This window comes from Siphateles boraxobius, unplaced genomic scaffold, assembly GCF_051911475.1.
Source record: "Siphateles boraxobius isolate OS27281-9 unplaced genomic scaffold, OSU_SipBor_1 68, whole genome shotgun sequence".
Classification (NCBI taxonomy): domain Eukaryota; kingdom Metazoa; phylum Chordata; class Actinopteri; order Cypriniformes; family Leuciscidae; genus Siphateles; species Siphateles boraxobius.
Window position 1 is genome coordinate 5,059,868 of NW_027509195.1, and position 16,917 is coordinate 5,076,784.

Here is a 16,917-nt window from a genome sequence, read left to right on the forward strand (position 1 = left end):
GCAGATCTGTATCTATTCATCCACTGAATTCTCAGGAACAAGAGTGAGGAGAGAAACTTTGGAAAAAAGACAAGGTGGAAAAGTAAAATTAAGCGTGAGGACCCCGGCACAAGGGTTTGTTTCTCACAGGGCAATGTACTCAAATGGTAATTGCTTGGCATTCAGAATCTATTCCTGGCCACAGAGACAGAGCTATGTGTCTCTGCATTTGTACACATCACAAAATGGAGCACCAGGTGCAATCTGTGAAAAGAGCATTGGGTCAAATCTCTGAAACACAATCAGTCTGGCCAAGCAATTCGAATCTAAAAGTTCTCCATTAATACTAAACACGCAGAAAGAATTGCACTAAATAGTTAAAGGTCGGGACAAACCAAGCTGACGGTCGGCCATCGGACAATGCCTCTGATTGGCTGTTCAGCTTAACGAACGAGTCAGTGCCTGAGAATAAAAGCGAAAGTGATGAAAGCAAGGAAAGAAGTCAACACGGAGGCTGTTATAATTGTATGTCATCTTACCAGACCATTCGAATGCACAAATACTTTCATAATAACATGAGCTGCCTGGAATGAAGAAAGTGATAAGTGTGATAGATATTCAAAATGGTAAGCAAGCACTGCTTTGTCTACGGTTTGTATATCTTCAGTCCTAGGTTCGGTTTCCCTTTTCCCGTTTTAATGACGATAATAAACTATTGCCCTACTAAGGCAAAAGACCTTAACTCACCAGAGTCTGAAACTGAGAAACTGAGTGTGAAATGACTTTAAAGTTATCTTAATGTCCTGACAATTGAGTTATAGACCTAAATTTGTAATTTTCACTTTTTGTTGGGTATACCTGTATTACCCTATCTACAAAAAAAAAATGCGAATTCAAATTCGACCTTTGACCCTTTTTCGGAAGTTACTGTATTCTGCCTTATTATTGTTCACAAAATGACAATCGATCATACCAAGGCATAAGACCTTAACTTCTATTTTATAGCACAATGTTATGATAACACTTAAAATGTAAGCAATATTATATTGGACTCACTATGATAAAAAATGGCTTCACATGTATAAACAATAAGTTGAAGTAGTGAGAATAGTTGGAATGTCCTGTATGAACAAATGACGGAGTATGTTTTTATGTTTCCACTGTTCGATCGTGCCCTCTCTCTATCTCTCTCTCTCACACACACACACACATGCGCGCGCCACACACTCAAACAACATATTCCACCATTGCAATCTTGAGATCGCACCTTGTTCATAGTCACAGAGCTTCAGAGCTAAGGCGGGGCTACAGATTAGGTGTCGCTAAAGAACTGTATCTAGTAGTTCCGCATTGTAATGGATTTGCTTTCTCAGTGGCGTCATGCCCATTCAAAGTGCCCCCTCAGATTTTTCCTCCCTGATAATTTTTTTGTCACAACTTTATTCCTATTATGCTCCATAATTACCAGAGCCTATAACGACTCAAATATATTCTTCTGGATGTGTAATAAATCGGTCAGCATCAGCCCGCCCCTTTTTCCTAATATGGTGTCTGTGTATATCAAATCTAGAGCGCTACGCGCGTAGCGCTCTTGAATCTTTGCTGTGTATGTTCAAACAACTCACTCGTCTCGCACGTTGAGCTGGCAATTTACTTTACAGATGGTCTTGAAGTGGTAAGTGGGCAAAGCAACAAATCAGCACTGAATTAGTTATCGGATGATATTAAAAGGTAGTGGGATTATTTGTGGTTGACCTGGAAATTTTAACTTGTTCAAAAAGATATGGATTTGATATTAGCTGCGAATTCAGAGCATTAACTTAAGTTGTGTCAGTGTAACGTTATCGATAGCTAGCCTAGTCTAACCGTAAACTAGTTGTCAAACTTCTTTCAAAGTCCTTCATCACATATTAATATTAAAATAAGTTAATTTCAGAGCACCACAAAGTCAGACCCAGGCACCTTTATGTACCTGTAATGTAAGATCGTTCTTAGGTCACATACCAATTTAAAATCATAACATAAAAACTGCAATGGTACTGTTTTTAAAATCATCTGTAGTAGGCCTAAGTGTACAGTAAGTGTGTGTGTAAACATGCTTTAATGAAGTAGACTTCAAAAGCTTTTGAATTTGAGCTTACAGTTCTTTCATCAACCTGTCTTTTACATAAACTTACAAAATAGATACTTTAACTTAGTCCTCAGATAGAGGAGGGCTGCTGCTAGCTCCGTTAGGGTATTTTTGCCCCCCCCCAAACTGCATTGAAATGGTATGTTTAGCAGCCAGAATTAAAAAAAATTCAGGGGGAGAAAACCCCTGACCCCTCCTAACATGATCCATATCACCCGTCAGAAAACAATTGCAACGTCTCAGATTGTGTCCGCCCCAGAATTTTGGCTTGCATGACGCCCCTGCATCTCGGCGGTTGTTTGACATGGATTTTAACCAGGGTTCAACAAAAGGTAGGCTCTAAATTACTACATTCCTGCTGCTGGTGTATAATGGGTGTCGTTGCGGCTCCAACTAACCAACTCGCGTACGTAGTTTTCAGTCAGTGGACTTTCATTGGCAGGCGAGAGCTAGCCTATGAGAAGCACATTTTATTTCAGTTGTACATGTAGCCTTGTATTACTGGCTGTGAATTAAGATATCCTACAAGCCTGTTCTAATGCAGCGCTGTTACTGGATAAGTTGATTATGGCTCGAAACGTGCTTGTGTCTAGTTTGCGAAGTAGCATTGCTAGCTAAAGGCTACCGTTAGCTATTACTGGACTTTAAAGATTATCTTTTTTTATGCACCCGTGTCGTGTCATTTTTACCTTGATCTTGGTGTTTACGTTTCAAAGCCATCTCCACCATCATTTCCCACCGAGAGTATGCCACAAAAGCAATCACTGTGAAACATGTACTTGTGTGTCTGAGGTGATTTAATTGCTACATTATAACCCCGTAACTCCAGCGCGGCAATACTTTGATGGTCGGTCAGAACAAGGCAGAGTGCCGTCACTTCAGGAGCAGCGAGAAACGAAGGCACAAAACCGTAACTGACGGTATGGGCTTCTACCACAGTTTCCCCTTGGCTTTTTGAAGTTATGCCAAAAACATCATCTTATTTCCCCCAAAAAACAATCAAATTGAAACTTGATGTTTGTCTATTTGATAAAACTTATGTTTATTGTCCTAAAAATGACAATAACTCATTTTTGCCAAAAATCGAAGTTACGACCTTTTGCCTTAGTGCGGCAGTGCTGATATATAGACTGATATTGGTTTCACTTTATTTTGATGGTCCCTTTAACACATTCTGTTGACTATAAGTAATGTTGCACCTACATGTCTGCTAACTTGCATTAGACTATTAAGGGAGTGTTAGTAGACTGGTAGGTTTAGAGTTAGAATAAGTTGACGTTGGAAAATTACTTGTAGTCAGTAAAATGTCTATTGGAAGACAATCACAATAAAGTGTCAGCAGATATTAATCAGACAGTCTACTAATACTCTAATGAAAGTTAGTCGACATGTAGTTGCACAGTTACTTATATTCAACAGAATGTTTATATATACCAGATATTTATACTTTTAGTCTAGAGTTTTTGGTTATTAACCCATTCCATTTGACGTCAGAGTTTGTTGATGTTAAAGTGGTTTGCTTAACCAGCATCTGCATGTTTTCTATTATTATAAGAGCAGTCTGGCTGGCGTTATAAAGTTTAATAACTGCTTGTTCTCTGAATAAATTGTATTTGGAGAGCAGCTCGCATCTTTTGCAAGGTGGCAGACAAATGCAAGTGCTTGTGTGAGTGAAAAATTTTGGTTGGAAATCCAAAGGGACGAATAACTCAGAAACAATAAAACAACATATTTTCTCATTTTCTTCTCATAGAGTGTTTTATTTATTTGTATGGCATGGCCTATATATATATATATATATATATATATATATATATATATATATATATATATATATATATATATATATATATCGTGGGCATCCTTCCATCTTCAGGAGACGATGGTGTAGCTTCCTTTTTATTTATTTATTTATTTTCTATTTGCACCTTCACGAGTGGCTATAGAGCCTGACTCTAGAATGGCAATCTCTGCTGCATTTTCTGCAAGTGAAAGACGATGGAAGTCTGCAGTTGCTTTTCCTTCCTCTTGACTCTCTTTACGGCAAGGTTTTTATTTCTGGTTTCCTCAGCTTTCTGTACGCCCTGTCTGACAACAAGCTGCCAGGCAGAGCGGTCTTCTGCCCGGCTCTCCCACGTGCCAACATTGATGTCAGACAGCTTCATGTCTTTCTTGCAGATATCTTTGTAACACAGTCGTGGACGTCCAGTCAGTCAGGAGCCCTTTGGCAGCTTGCCGTACATTAGGTCCTTGGGAATGCGGCTTGAGGCTATTCTCCTGACATGGCTGAGCCAACAAAGGCAGTTCTCACTAAGTATGGCAGACATGCTTCTAATGCCTGGCGCGTTCCAGAACATCTGTGTTAGGTACTTTGTCCTGCCATTGGATGCGCAAAATATGCCGCAGGCACCTCAGGTAAAAGCTGTAAAGTTTCTTCTCATGCTTTGCGTGAGTGGTCCACGCCTCACTGCTATAGAGGAGTGTGCTGAGCGTGCAGGCCTTATAGACGCGCAGCTTGGTCCTCTTTGTGAGGTTAGTGTTGTTCCAGACCCTCTGGTTCAGTATGGCCATGACCGCTGCTGCCTTGGCGGTCCTGCAGTTTATCTCTGTGTCGATGGAGAGAGAGCTGGAGATGGAGGACCCGAGGTAAGTTCTCGACAACTTCCAGGTTGTACCCATCAATGGCGATGGTTGGAGGGGAGTCTATTTCCTGGGCCATAACTTTGGTTTTCTTCAGACTGATGGTCAATCCAAAAACCTTGCAGGCGTAGGAAAGACTACCGACAAGCTGCTGCAGGTGTGGGCCGTCAAGGCTGCGTCGTCGGCAAAGAGCATCTCACAAATGAGTACCTTTGTGACTTTAGTCTTGGCGCGAAGACTAGCGATGTTGAACAGCTTCCTGTCAGCCCTGGTATGGATGTATACTCCCTCACTGCAGTCATGGAAGGCGTACTGGAGGAGCATGGACAAGAAGATGCCGAAGAGAGTGGGTGCGAGGACACTGCCTTGTTTCACTCTGCTGCTGATGTGGAAGGACTCAGATGTTGCACCATTAAAGCAAATTGTGCTGTGCATGTTATCGTGAAACGAGGTGAGGCCAACAGTTGTGGGGGGGCAGCCGATCTACTGTAGAAGCCTGAATAGCCCGCTTCTGCTAACCAAGTGGAATGCCTTCGTAAGGTCAATGAAGGCAGCGTAGAGTGGCATCTGCTGCTCTCGACACTTCTCCTGCAGCTGGCGTAGTGAGAAGATCATGTCTACAGTTGACCGGCCAGCTCTTAAGCCACACTGGGACTCTGGGTAGATGCGGGATCGCAGGGTCTGTAGGCGCATCAGGTGACACGGGTGAATGCCTTGACAGCAATGTTGAGGAGGGAGATACCACAGTAGTAGTTGCAATTGCTGCGGTCTCCTTTGTTCTTGTACACCGTGACGATGTTGGCATCACGCATATCCTGATATATATATATATATATATATATATATATATATATATATATATATATTTGTGTGTGTGTGTGTGTGTGTGTGTGTGTGTGTGTGTGTGTGTGTGTGTGTGTGTGTGTGTGTGATTAAATGTCAAAATGTTTAAAATTGTTAAAATCCAGCTTCCTGGCACCCAGCATATACAGTAGATATTTTACTGTTCCAGGGAGCATATGGAAAGCAACTTTACAGTGCATTGCGTCAGAATGATTTCTGGGAATCGCTGTCCCATCATCCATTATTAATATTGACATGCTACCAGACCAATTTAGCTCATCTGTTGCCACCAGATAATGCATGTCTAATATTTCCAATACCAGGTTATTAAGAATAAGGTGACATTGCTGGGAGAAAACAGGCTATATATATTTGCCTATATTTTTTCATCAGTTGCCTAAATCTTTTTTCAATGCCAAAATGGTTCTGGATCATTAAAAGATCAGTTTACTCTACGATCTTAACACTTTGTCTTTTGAAAGCACAGACGACAACCCGATGATATTTATTCACATATTCAAATATTCAGATATTCTAGACAGCTGTAATTTCTTATTCAAACAAATTGTTCCTCTTCCTAAACTGTGTAGTGAGTCACAAGCATCAGATATTTCCCACAGAAACTCATTCATGTTTGCCTTTGGTCTGAAGTAGAATCTTGAATCAACAGTTTTAGACCATACAAACTTTTCACTTTACCATCTCAAAAGTAAAAACTTTGATACCATGTGAGTGAAATGTTTTATGTTTAGGGTTTTAATCTAAATCCAGTGTCATGCTTCATTTTAACTTTCTCTTTAACCTGTGAAAAAAATAATTGTTTACACAAAAATATTAAGCAGCACAACTGTTTTTTATAATAAGATTTCTTAATAATACGAAAGGTTTCTTGATTCAGCAAATCAGCGTATTAGAATGATTTCTGAATGATCATTTGACACTGAAGACTGGAGTAATGATACTGAAATTGTAATAATATTTCACAATATTACTGCTTTTACTGTATTTTTGATCAGTTTTTTCAGAGCTATTAAAACATCTTAACCAAAATTGACCCCAAACTTTAAGCAGTAGTGTATTTCTGCTAAAAATATGATACATATTGTGCATGGTGTGCTAATTTTTAACATGCATGGATGTAATATAGGTCTATAATATGTAATATTTAAGATGATAACTGAATTAAACAGTTGCTGAAATAAACATGCAACGTGATGAGGTTGAGTCACAAAATACTGCAGCATACTACTTTTTGATGTTTATGATTGTATAATGTGTGGTGTTTCACATACTATTTGTTTTAACGATGGGCAGTGTGGTGAGTGTTTTTATTTTGAACTTAGCCACTGTTTTCAGCTCTCCATGCATGCTGTAACTGCCTCTGTGTGACTTCCTCAGCAAAGCTGTCTTATATTGTGGTCTGATGATAAGATTACAGTCCAGGCTTTAAACAGCTCCGTTTTGGAATGTTCTCATGCTCAGATTATGATGACAAGGTTAGTTCGTAAAAAAAATACCTGCTGTTATTCTCCTGCATATGGCCACAGTGAGAGCCAGGATTATAATGGGGACATGCATGTAATGGGGAACGTGAGAAAAGAGCAATCAGTCATGAAATGACATTATTCTTTTGAAATAAGGAAGATAAATTAGCAAGAAATCTGGAGACATGTATACAATCAGATAGTGGCTTTTCTAAAGCTTTGATCCACCCAGTGGCTTTCATGGCTAAATGCCAGAGTGATTAGTCTTTTATCACTTCATATTTCATCTGCTTGCGTCTTGTGATCATCAGCTTTTGATGTTCATTTACCTTGAAAGAAACACTCGATGATTTTCATTTAATGAGCCGCCTTACACTTACAGACAGTTTCAAACGATATGATTACATGTTATTTTAAAAGTCCAGAATCTATCAATAATAACAGACACTATTAGTTTGTGAGAAGCTGATGATATAGGAGCTCCCTGTTTCTATCAAGAGGTTTTAAACAGCAGCTGTTCTTTGCTATTACCACAGGTGGTTCAAACCAGCACTGAAGCGCTCAAAAATGATGAGAAACTTTCAGGTGTTTCCTCGGCAACCGCTCGGAAATTTGCAGTTGCCTGGCGATGTAACTTTTCCCTTTCAACCGAGCATAGTGAGGTCACGTACAGGTTTAGGGACATAAAAACACTTAACTTCATGGTAGAGCGTATTCCCTTACACCTCTCTTAAAACAAAAACATACCAAGTACCCATTGGAATTAGTATTCTTGTGAATGTATTGGGAAAGCTTAAGAGTCAACAAACCCTTATGGCAGTTTGTAACTATTTTGGAGAATTGATTGCTAATTCATTGAATCTCATACGTAAATTTTTGCAGTTGCTTATGCCCCAAAAGTCCCTTTGATGAGCTGATTATGGCTCACCAATTACCACAGATCCTATTGCAAAGCCTTCACCTCTCCACATCTAGCAAACCCGCAGGAGTGCTTGGTACACAAGATTAGTACAATCTCGCTTTCTCTCTAAATAACACGTCATTATTTTAGTCTGTAACCAGAGAAAAATCCTTGCCACTGAGATCACTTACTAGTAATGTGCTTTACTTATTAGTATAAGTAAATTACTTATTTACTTATTAGTAATCATTACTAATAAGTGATCTGAGTGGCAAGGATTTTTCTCTGGTTACAGACTAAAATAATGACGTGTTATTTAGAGAGAAAGCGAGATTGTAGATGGTTCAGTTTTACCTGCCCATAACTAGCTGCTTTACATTGGACACATTTATTTACCATTGGATGATTTTTGTTAATTTGATGATTTCTTGTTTTGTCTTTATGCTAAAGACAAGTTAGCATACAAATATTGAAGCACACAGGCAGCCCTCCCAGTTGTCGCACGAACAGTGCTCGGAAGTTTTAGTCTCATCTCCAGTGTAAATGGCTTGCTACTTCTCCACTAGTTGCTCTGATCGGCTAAAGGTTGATTTATATGAAGAATTTTAGCAAGGAGGTATGCTGATGTGACGCCACACAGCGACAACTCCTCATTCGCAGCCGCAGGTGTGTGGAAGGAGGTGGCCTCACTGAGGCGGTTTCCTGTTTCCGCATCAACTTCACTGTCCCCACAAAGGACATTTTTTGTTTCCGTTGAGGTAAACTGCTTATAAATCATACTAAAAAATATGTTTTGAAAAAATTCAGAAAGTTTTCTGTCTCTGAGATGGGTAGTTTTAGGGGTAGGATTAGTGTAGAGCAGTGGTTCTCAACCTGTTTTGAACAAACGCCCCCCTGACCTCTTCATTTCAGTGTCAAAGGGGAATGAGCGAAATTTTAACAATGTTTTGTTTCATTTTCTATTTCGGATAACAAAAAATAAAATTACTTTAAAACAGAAACGAAAAAAAGCCCGTTTGTTCACATTCCGAGACCAGATGTGGCCACTTACGTGACAAGAGCGCCAAATTTGACAGGGTGCCATTGTTGCTTTAGCCCAGAATAGAATGTATTTAGAGCCTTACTCAGTTACGATTTTAGACATGGCAACAAGGCATGTCATCCACAGAAATCTCAGCGCAGATATCACAAGCAAATGGGGGAGTAAGAGGATGTTACTCTCTCTTTCTCTCTCTCTTTCTCTCTCTCACACACACCCTGTAGCAAAATGGAAATAAAGCAGGATCATACCTTGGTTATGGCTTTTGCCACCTCCAACTCCAAATGTGCGTCAGGGAGTCCCATCAAACTTAAAGGGTAACTAAACCCCTGGTCAGAGCCTGACTGCACCCACTGGCAATATTTGAAAAATGCTGGAAAAAAGGGCAGAGCCCAGCGGAGGGGGGCGTGCACCTGAGACGCATCTGTCTATATGGAATTTGCCTACCTCACAACAACCCCTTACGTCACGAACCACCCCAAACATCCAATAGGAAAACTCAACTGCAGTAGCCACCGTTCAACCTGAAGAGGGCAGCACTCAGACGTTTTTACACCATATATTGTAGAATTAAAACTCTTTATACACAAATGTCAAAAAAGTTACTCGAATCAATGAACAGTACTAATAAAGCCCCATTCTTACAGATCACTAACTAAAAAAAGTTGGTTTAGGGTTTAGTTACCCTTTAATCCATTTGTTTACACCTTATTAGGCCTCCTTAGGCTAATACTCTAATGACAGTTAGTTGACATGTAGCTGCAAAGTTACTTATAGTTAGTTGAATGTCTAAAGTGGACTATCGAAATAAAGTGTTACCATCCATTTTCATTGCAAAATCTCCTCACGTTTTTTGCAAAACATCCTCTCCTGCTTTGTATTTAAATTAATTTTTTTGTTTTTTAAAACAAAAATCAAATAGCCACTTGTTTTTTTAATACCCGTTTTTGAAAGGAAAATCAAATGACCAAAAGATACACGGACCGTTCGCACACTCAATTAGGCAATATCTATATATACTAGGCTTCAAATTTGAATAGCCTTCATTCGACTTCAAATGATGAACAAAGACAACAGCTCGGCCACCTGAACTGAACCAAAGAAAAAATGACAAAGGCGTCAAAAACAGCCACCGTAATTAATTACGGTCATTAGTGTGAGGCAGCCAACTTTTTAACATCAGGACACAAGGATGTCAGCTTGAGCCGGAGTGCACCTGAGGTAACCAAATTGAGACGGCTGCGGTACTTCGTCTGCATGTGCAAAGCTTAATAGACTCCTTTAGAAGGGACGGTTTCATTGCCTCGTTAGAGAAAACCTGCTGGCAAAGCAGGCACATCGGGAGCTGGATGTTCGTGGGTGAGGGAATAAAGCCATATCTAATGCACTCAACACTCTGCAGTTCTACCAGAAAGACTCGGGAGAATAAATACTGTAAAAATAAATACATTTATTGATAGCCCAGCAAGCAATAAAGTTCTTTGGCGTAGGCCCCGTCCATAGCTCGCAATCCGAGGGTCTGGACTCTGCATTTCCTGCCTGAAAATGAAGGCAGGTGCGCAGCCAACCTGCTGGGAGGTATAGGAAGGGACCATCCTGGTGGTGGTGGGGAGGATGGAGGGGAAGGAACCATCTTGGAGGTGTTGGGGAGGATGGAGGTAAATGAAAGCGTCAGCATCTGCGAACTCAAACATCTGTAAGAACCGGTCTTTTATACCGCAAGTATTAGACACTATTGGATAGATGAGAAGGTAATAAGTGACGTAGCAATTGAGTCTTCCTGGCAGAACTTAACGCTAAAGCTTCCATTTCATGTTTTCCATCATGATGTTTGAATGTTTTTTGATATCAAAATTGTTTTAGCCTACATAATTGTGCTTGTGTGCATTTTGATTGGACACATTAATCTTAAACCGCGAAGCTTTTGTACATTTTGATTGGACACATTTATCTTATCTTAAACTGCGAAGCAGAGTTCGGAGCCTGCTGTCAAAGTCCTCAGCGTTCTTGTTACCTACCACTCTGACAGCTGCCGGCTGCGGCATTTGTTTTTAGGCGTTGCTATGGAGATCATTTGCCGGTAACTACCCGGACAAGTCTGAGTGGGCTACTAGCAACATTTAAATATTAATTCATTAATTTGCACAGACATCATTTTATTTAACATTCAAATGAACATTGTATGTGTTGTTAGAGGCTTAAAAGTTGTGATGAATAACAGTGAGTAACGCCCCCCTCTCTACTCCCTCGCTCACACCGCCCCCCAACACTGTCCAAATGCCCCCTAGGGGGCGGTATCTTTTTGATCTTTCATTAAAAAAAAATACAAACAATTAAAATAGTAAGTTCAGAGACATAGATATAATGCTAATATAGTTCATTATACTTAACGAGCCAATAGACATTGGCATGCAAGATTTGCATTCCGCGACCCGCCTACCAGCGCGGGTATAAAAGGCGGAAGTAAACATTGTGCAATGCTTTTTGCTGAGGAGCCGAACAGTGTCCAGTCCTCGCGAAGGTACAGCAACATGGCGAAGGGACGAAACGTCTCCGTTCCCTGAACTCGGTTACATACGTAACCGAGACGTTCCCTTTCGTTTCCCTTTCCCTTCCAGCGCCCAGCTAAGCTACCCTGCAGCAGTTTATGGAACAAGTTTGCGAGAGCTAGCAAGGGAATCACACTGCTGTTTCGCAAGATCCGCTCAGTGGATATCGGATAACACTGGGAAAGCGTTCCCCCCAAAAGAAAGGGGGGGACGCTGCGGAAGCCCCAGCCTGACTGAGGAAGGCCAAGAATACACATATGTACTCGCCCAATGGGATAGTGAAACATATGGCAGTCCCTGAGGGGGTCCGAGTCTACCCAGTCTACTATCAACTCCCTAATAGAGGTAGCAGACCTGGCGCCGGGCGGTCCACCGCGCCCAGCACCGAGAAGTGAAGGAGGAACTCACGAGGCTCACCGACGTAGGGTGCCATACGGAGCAAGGAATGCGAGGCGGAGTGGCGTAGCAAGCTGACACAACCTATTCCCTCGACCCACTGGCCGTAGCCAGAACTCGGGAGGAAACAGGTTCCACATGAAGGCTATACAACCTAGCGAACGTGTTCAGTGTCGCCCAGCCCCTAGCTCTACAGATGTCTGTCAGCGAGGCGCCTTGAGCCAAAGCCCATGAAGCGGGAACACATCTAGTAGAGTGAGCGCGCAACCTGGGAGGACAAGGCTCACCCAGAGACTCATACGCTCGGGTGATAGCATCCACTAACCAGTGGGCTAACCTCTGCATGGAGATGGCCTTCCCCTTCTGCTGGCCTCCGTAACAGACAAAGAGCTGATCTGAGGTTCTAAAGCTTTGCGTTCTGTCAACATAAACCCCCAGAGCGCGGACGGGACAGAGAAAAGCTAGGGCTGGGTTTGGCTCCTCCTGGGGCAGCGCTTGCAGGTTCACCACCTGGTCCACGAAGGGAGTGGTAGGAACCTTGGGCACCTATCCGAACCGGGGTCTCAATACAGCGTGAGAAAGGGCCGGCCCGAACTCCAGGCACGATTCGTCGGCCGAAAATGCTTGCAGATCCCCCACCCTCCTGAAAGAGGCCAAAGCTAACAGGAGATATGATGTCTTAACAGGATATTAAGCTCTACTGTCAGCAAAGGCTCAAAGGGAGGACTTTGAAGAGCTCTAAGTACCAGAGCTAGGTCCCAAGAGGGTACGAAGTGCAAAATACGAGGTGGATTTAACCTCCTAGCACCCTTAAGGAATCTGATGACCAGGTTGTGCTTCCCCAAGGGAACCTTCTACCTTCAACCTTCTACTGCAACGTGATGTGCGGCTATAGCAGCGACATACACTTTGAGGGTGGAGGGAGACAGCCTTCACTCCAACCCATCTTGCAGGAAGGAAAAGGCATTACTCTGATCGGGCAAGTTCGGGGTTCCTCCTGACGGGAGGAACACCAATCGACGAACAGGTTCCACTTCAACACATAGAGGCGCCTCGTAGAGGGGGCTCTAGCAGAAGTGATGGCATCTACCACTGCATGTGGTAGACCACCTAGAACCTCCACCAAAGAGTGCCCCGTCTTTTAGAAAGGAGGTCCTTCCTCAGAGGAATCGGCCAAGGAGAGGCTGTCACAAGGAGCATGAGTTCTGTGAACCAAGTCCTAGTAGGCCAATACGGCACCACTAGAAGGATCTGCTCCTCGTCCTCCCTGACCTTGCACAGGATCTGTGCAAGAAGGCTCACTGGGGGAAACGCATACTTGCGCAGGTCCCGGGGCCAGCTGTGAGCCAGGGCGTCTGTGCCGAGGGTCCCCTCGGTCAGGGAGTAAAACCACCGGCAATGGGTCGTGTCTGGAGAGGCAAACTACCAGGTCTACCTGTGCGACTCCGAAGACACTCCAAATCAGCTGGACCACCTGGGGATGGAGTCGCCATTCTCCTGGCAGGGGAGGCAGCCGTGAGAGCTCGTATGCCACATGGTTGAGCTCCCCTGGAACGTGAACGGCACGAAGCGACCTCCTGCTTCTGACTCCATAGGAAGAGGTGGGAGGAGAGTCGCGACATACGACGGGAGCGTAGACCACCTTGATGGTTGATGTACGCAACAGTAGAGTGCTGTCCGTACGGACCAGTACGTGCTTGTGTCTGAGAAACCCCTTGAGGCGACACAAGGCTAGGCGTACTGCTTGCAACTCTAGGCAGTTAATGTGCCAATGCAGTTGAGGCCCCGTCCACAGACCTGAAACTGCATGCCGTTGTACTTGGCCCCCCACCCGTTGGCAGAGGCATCTGTGAAAACCACAGCATGCCTGGAAACCTGGACTAAGGGCACTCCGGCCTGTAGAAACTCAGGATCCGACCACGGGGAGAAGGTTTGGCGACAGTGCGGGGTCACTTTGACCCGGAACGTGCCGCTCTGCCACGCCCACCTCGGGACTCGGTCATGAAGCCAGCGCTGAATCGGTCTCATATGTAACAGGCGAGCGGCGTTACTGCGGCTGCGGCTGCCATATGCCCCAGGAGCCTCTGCAATTGTTTCAGTGGAACCGCTGTCCTGCCTCAAAAGGACCTGAGGCAGGTGAGCACTGACTGGACGCGTTCCTCCGTGAGGCGCGCAGTCCGGGTGACCGAGTCCAGTTCCATACCCAGATAAGAGATCCTCTGCACGGGGCAAAGTTTGCTCGCGATCGACATCTGATCCTCATGCGGCGCCCCGAAGGAGACAACCGGAACCGCACGAAGCGGCCCCGAAAGCTCCCCCGGGACAACCAATGGCAATGAACTACTAGAGGAGTGAGAAGCCCGTGACGATCTTTCACCAGACGGAGCGCTCGGCACTGTAATCCTCATCGTAAAACTGCCTACCACGTGTGATTTAAATTTTGCTTTTATCTTGTTTTAATGTTCTATTGTTTTGACTTTGCTGCTTTTAAATGTTTAGCATTTCTGTATGGTGTCCTTGAGTGCCAAGAAAGGCGCCTCAAATAAAATGTATTATTATTATTATCCGCTCATCAACAGGTATCACCAAAGTAGCCGTCTGTCGAACTGAACCGGCAAATGAACTAGACCAGGGATTCTCTGAAGGGACTCCCCCATGTTTCAGGGATCTTGATCTTGAGGTCTTGAACGCAGCATCCCCAGAGTCATATTCCCGCAATGAGAACATGACTCATTCACAAACGATGCCTAAGCGTGCTTTAAGCCCAAACGGGTCGCGGAATGCAAATCTTGCATGCCAATGTCTATTGGCTCGTTTTTAATTCTCTTGAAGGCAATTGGCTCCCTAGCGTGATCCCAATTCTTCAGGGAACTCCCCCGACGACACACATCGGAGTTCCCAGGACGAAAGGGAACTGAAGGATTTAGAATACAGATTCAAAATTTATACAAGGTTTACTCCACAAGAATGCGTAAAGACGTAAAAGTGTATCCAAAAGATAAACATACAAAAACTGACCACCAAAGACTGAAAACTGAGGAACTAAATACATAGAGATAATGAAATGATAACTAACAGATGTGATGATTGTGAAGTGTGTGCAGGTGTGAGCCTGGAGGGATTATAAAAAAATGTGCAAGGTGACTGGTCTGGTGACTGAGGATTGTGACAATCCACATGCAGCAGTATTGATCTTGACTAAGGTACTACATGTTTCCTATTATCTGATGACCCTGCAAAATGGCCAAGGATTTTTAGTGATCTGGAGCGCTGTGAAATTGTGAAAAAAGACCCAGTCCAAGCTACCAATCAGCGTTTCCACAAAATAAGAAAAAAGTTCCTTGACAATTCACAAAAAGACAATTATGAAATTTTATTATATGGCACAATATTGTGGCTTGGATATACTCTATCAGCACAGATGCAGTATTTTGCTTTGCATTCTGTTTGGTAAATGTGAAAATGTAGATTTTGCACATGGAATAATATCCAGTCATTTAAAAGAACATGATTATTCAAAGGCACATGCTGAAGAGGTTGTTAACTAAAACAACCATTGATCAAGTCCATCAAGATTGAATGCAGCTTGAAGTGATACTTTGGAAAGGTGTTGTACGGAGAGTGATTATATCTGAGTGCAATCAGGCTTTTAGGGGCCACACAAATGTTTTATTTGACCCACAAAAGGGCAATATCTTGTCACAGGTGGAGTTGTTGGCACAATTCGATCCCATTCTAAATGAACACGTAAGGAGGATTTCAAAACCAAGAGGTAAAGGTCCATTACCTTAGCAGTACCATACAGAATGATACCATAATTAATCACACATTAATTGGAGACAAAATATTGCAGGAGAAAGTTCGCTGGGTGACCAAAGTGAAGTACTATTCTGTCACAATGAACTGAATTCCTGAAGTCGGCCATACTGAACAACTTTCTGTTTTGTTGAGAATTGTGAATTTTATCTCATCTGTGCAGCGCTGGGCAGCACTACAGAAACATTTGAAACTTCTAACTGTGAAATCTTTGTCAACAACAAGATGGGAGGCTCGAATTAATAGTGTGAAGGTGGTATGTTACCAGCTGCCAGGGAATGTGGAAGTTCTGTCTACCCTCCAGACATTTGCTGTGGAGAAGAAAGACTCAGCGACAATGTCCATGGCAAGCAGCTTACAGAATGAACCAATGACCTGGCATTTTGTCCTATGTGTGGTGATCTGGTACAATGCCTTGAATCAGATTAAACATGTGAGCAAAATTCCTCAGAGCCCAAGTGATTCTCTAGAAAAACTGAAAAAGGAAACTGGGAGTGCAAACATACTTGAATAATTTCAGGGTAAGTGGACTTGCTGCCTGTCAAACGGATGGAAGAGAGATAACAGAAGCTCTAGATATTGAAGCCAAAAATATCATGGCAATTCCTATTTGAGGGCAGAGATTAGACACAATCCACTTCAGAAGAGTACTTCAGAAGATATTTTTTTCTGCACTTGGTTGGCACAGCCATCGGATGCTTCCGTGACCGATTCTGTAAACTGGAGAATTTTTATTGCCTGAGCAATGCATAATAACTCATAACTCAAAGACAATTGCAAAAAATGGGAAAGAGTCTTACAAGACATACATTCAGAGGATTTGGTCTTGGAGGCCAGGGCTGCTACATGTTAGATTACATCTGCATGGAGCAACTTCTAATTTTGTTCGAAATTTGATCATTGTTCTTCATCTGCTTCCAACACTTCCCATCACCATTGCCTCTGGTGAGAGAAGTTTTTCAGCTTTAAAGCTGATTAAATAATATGGCAGGTAAACAATGAACGAAGATAGCCTCCCAGCACTGGCACTAATTTCCATTGAACAGAACATATGAAGGTCTTTGGATAGAGGACATAGTGACAGCATTTGCTGTAGCTAAGGCTCGTAAGCACTGTTTTTGTTGTACCAAAATTAATTA

General features: G+C 42.8%; 1 long non-coding RNA gene across 1 annotated transcript; it reads left to right on the forward strand.

Annotated features, from left to right (window-relative positions):
• Window positions 1-524: 524 nt before the first annotated feature.
• LOC143722783 (uncharacterized) lies at window positions 525-15,726 on the forward strand. The gene is made up of 3 exons (XR_013196997.1): window positions 525-605; window positions 15,058-15,165; window positions 15,668-15,726. It is a non-coding gene; the product is annotated as an uncharacterized LOC143722783 (long non-coding RNA).
• Window positions 15,727-16,917: the final 1,191 nt, after the last annotated feature.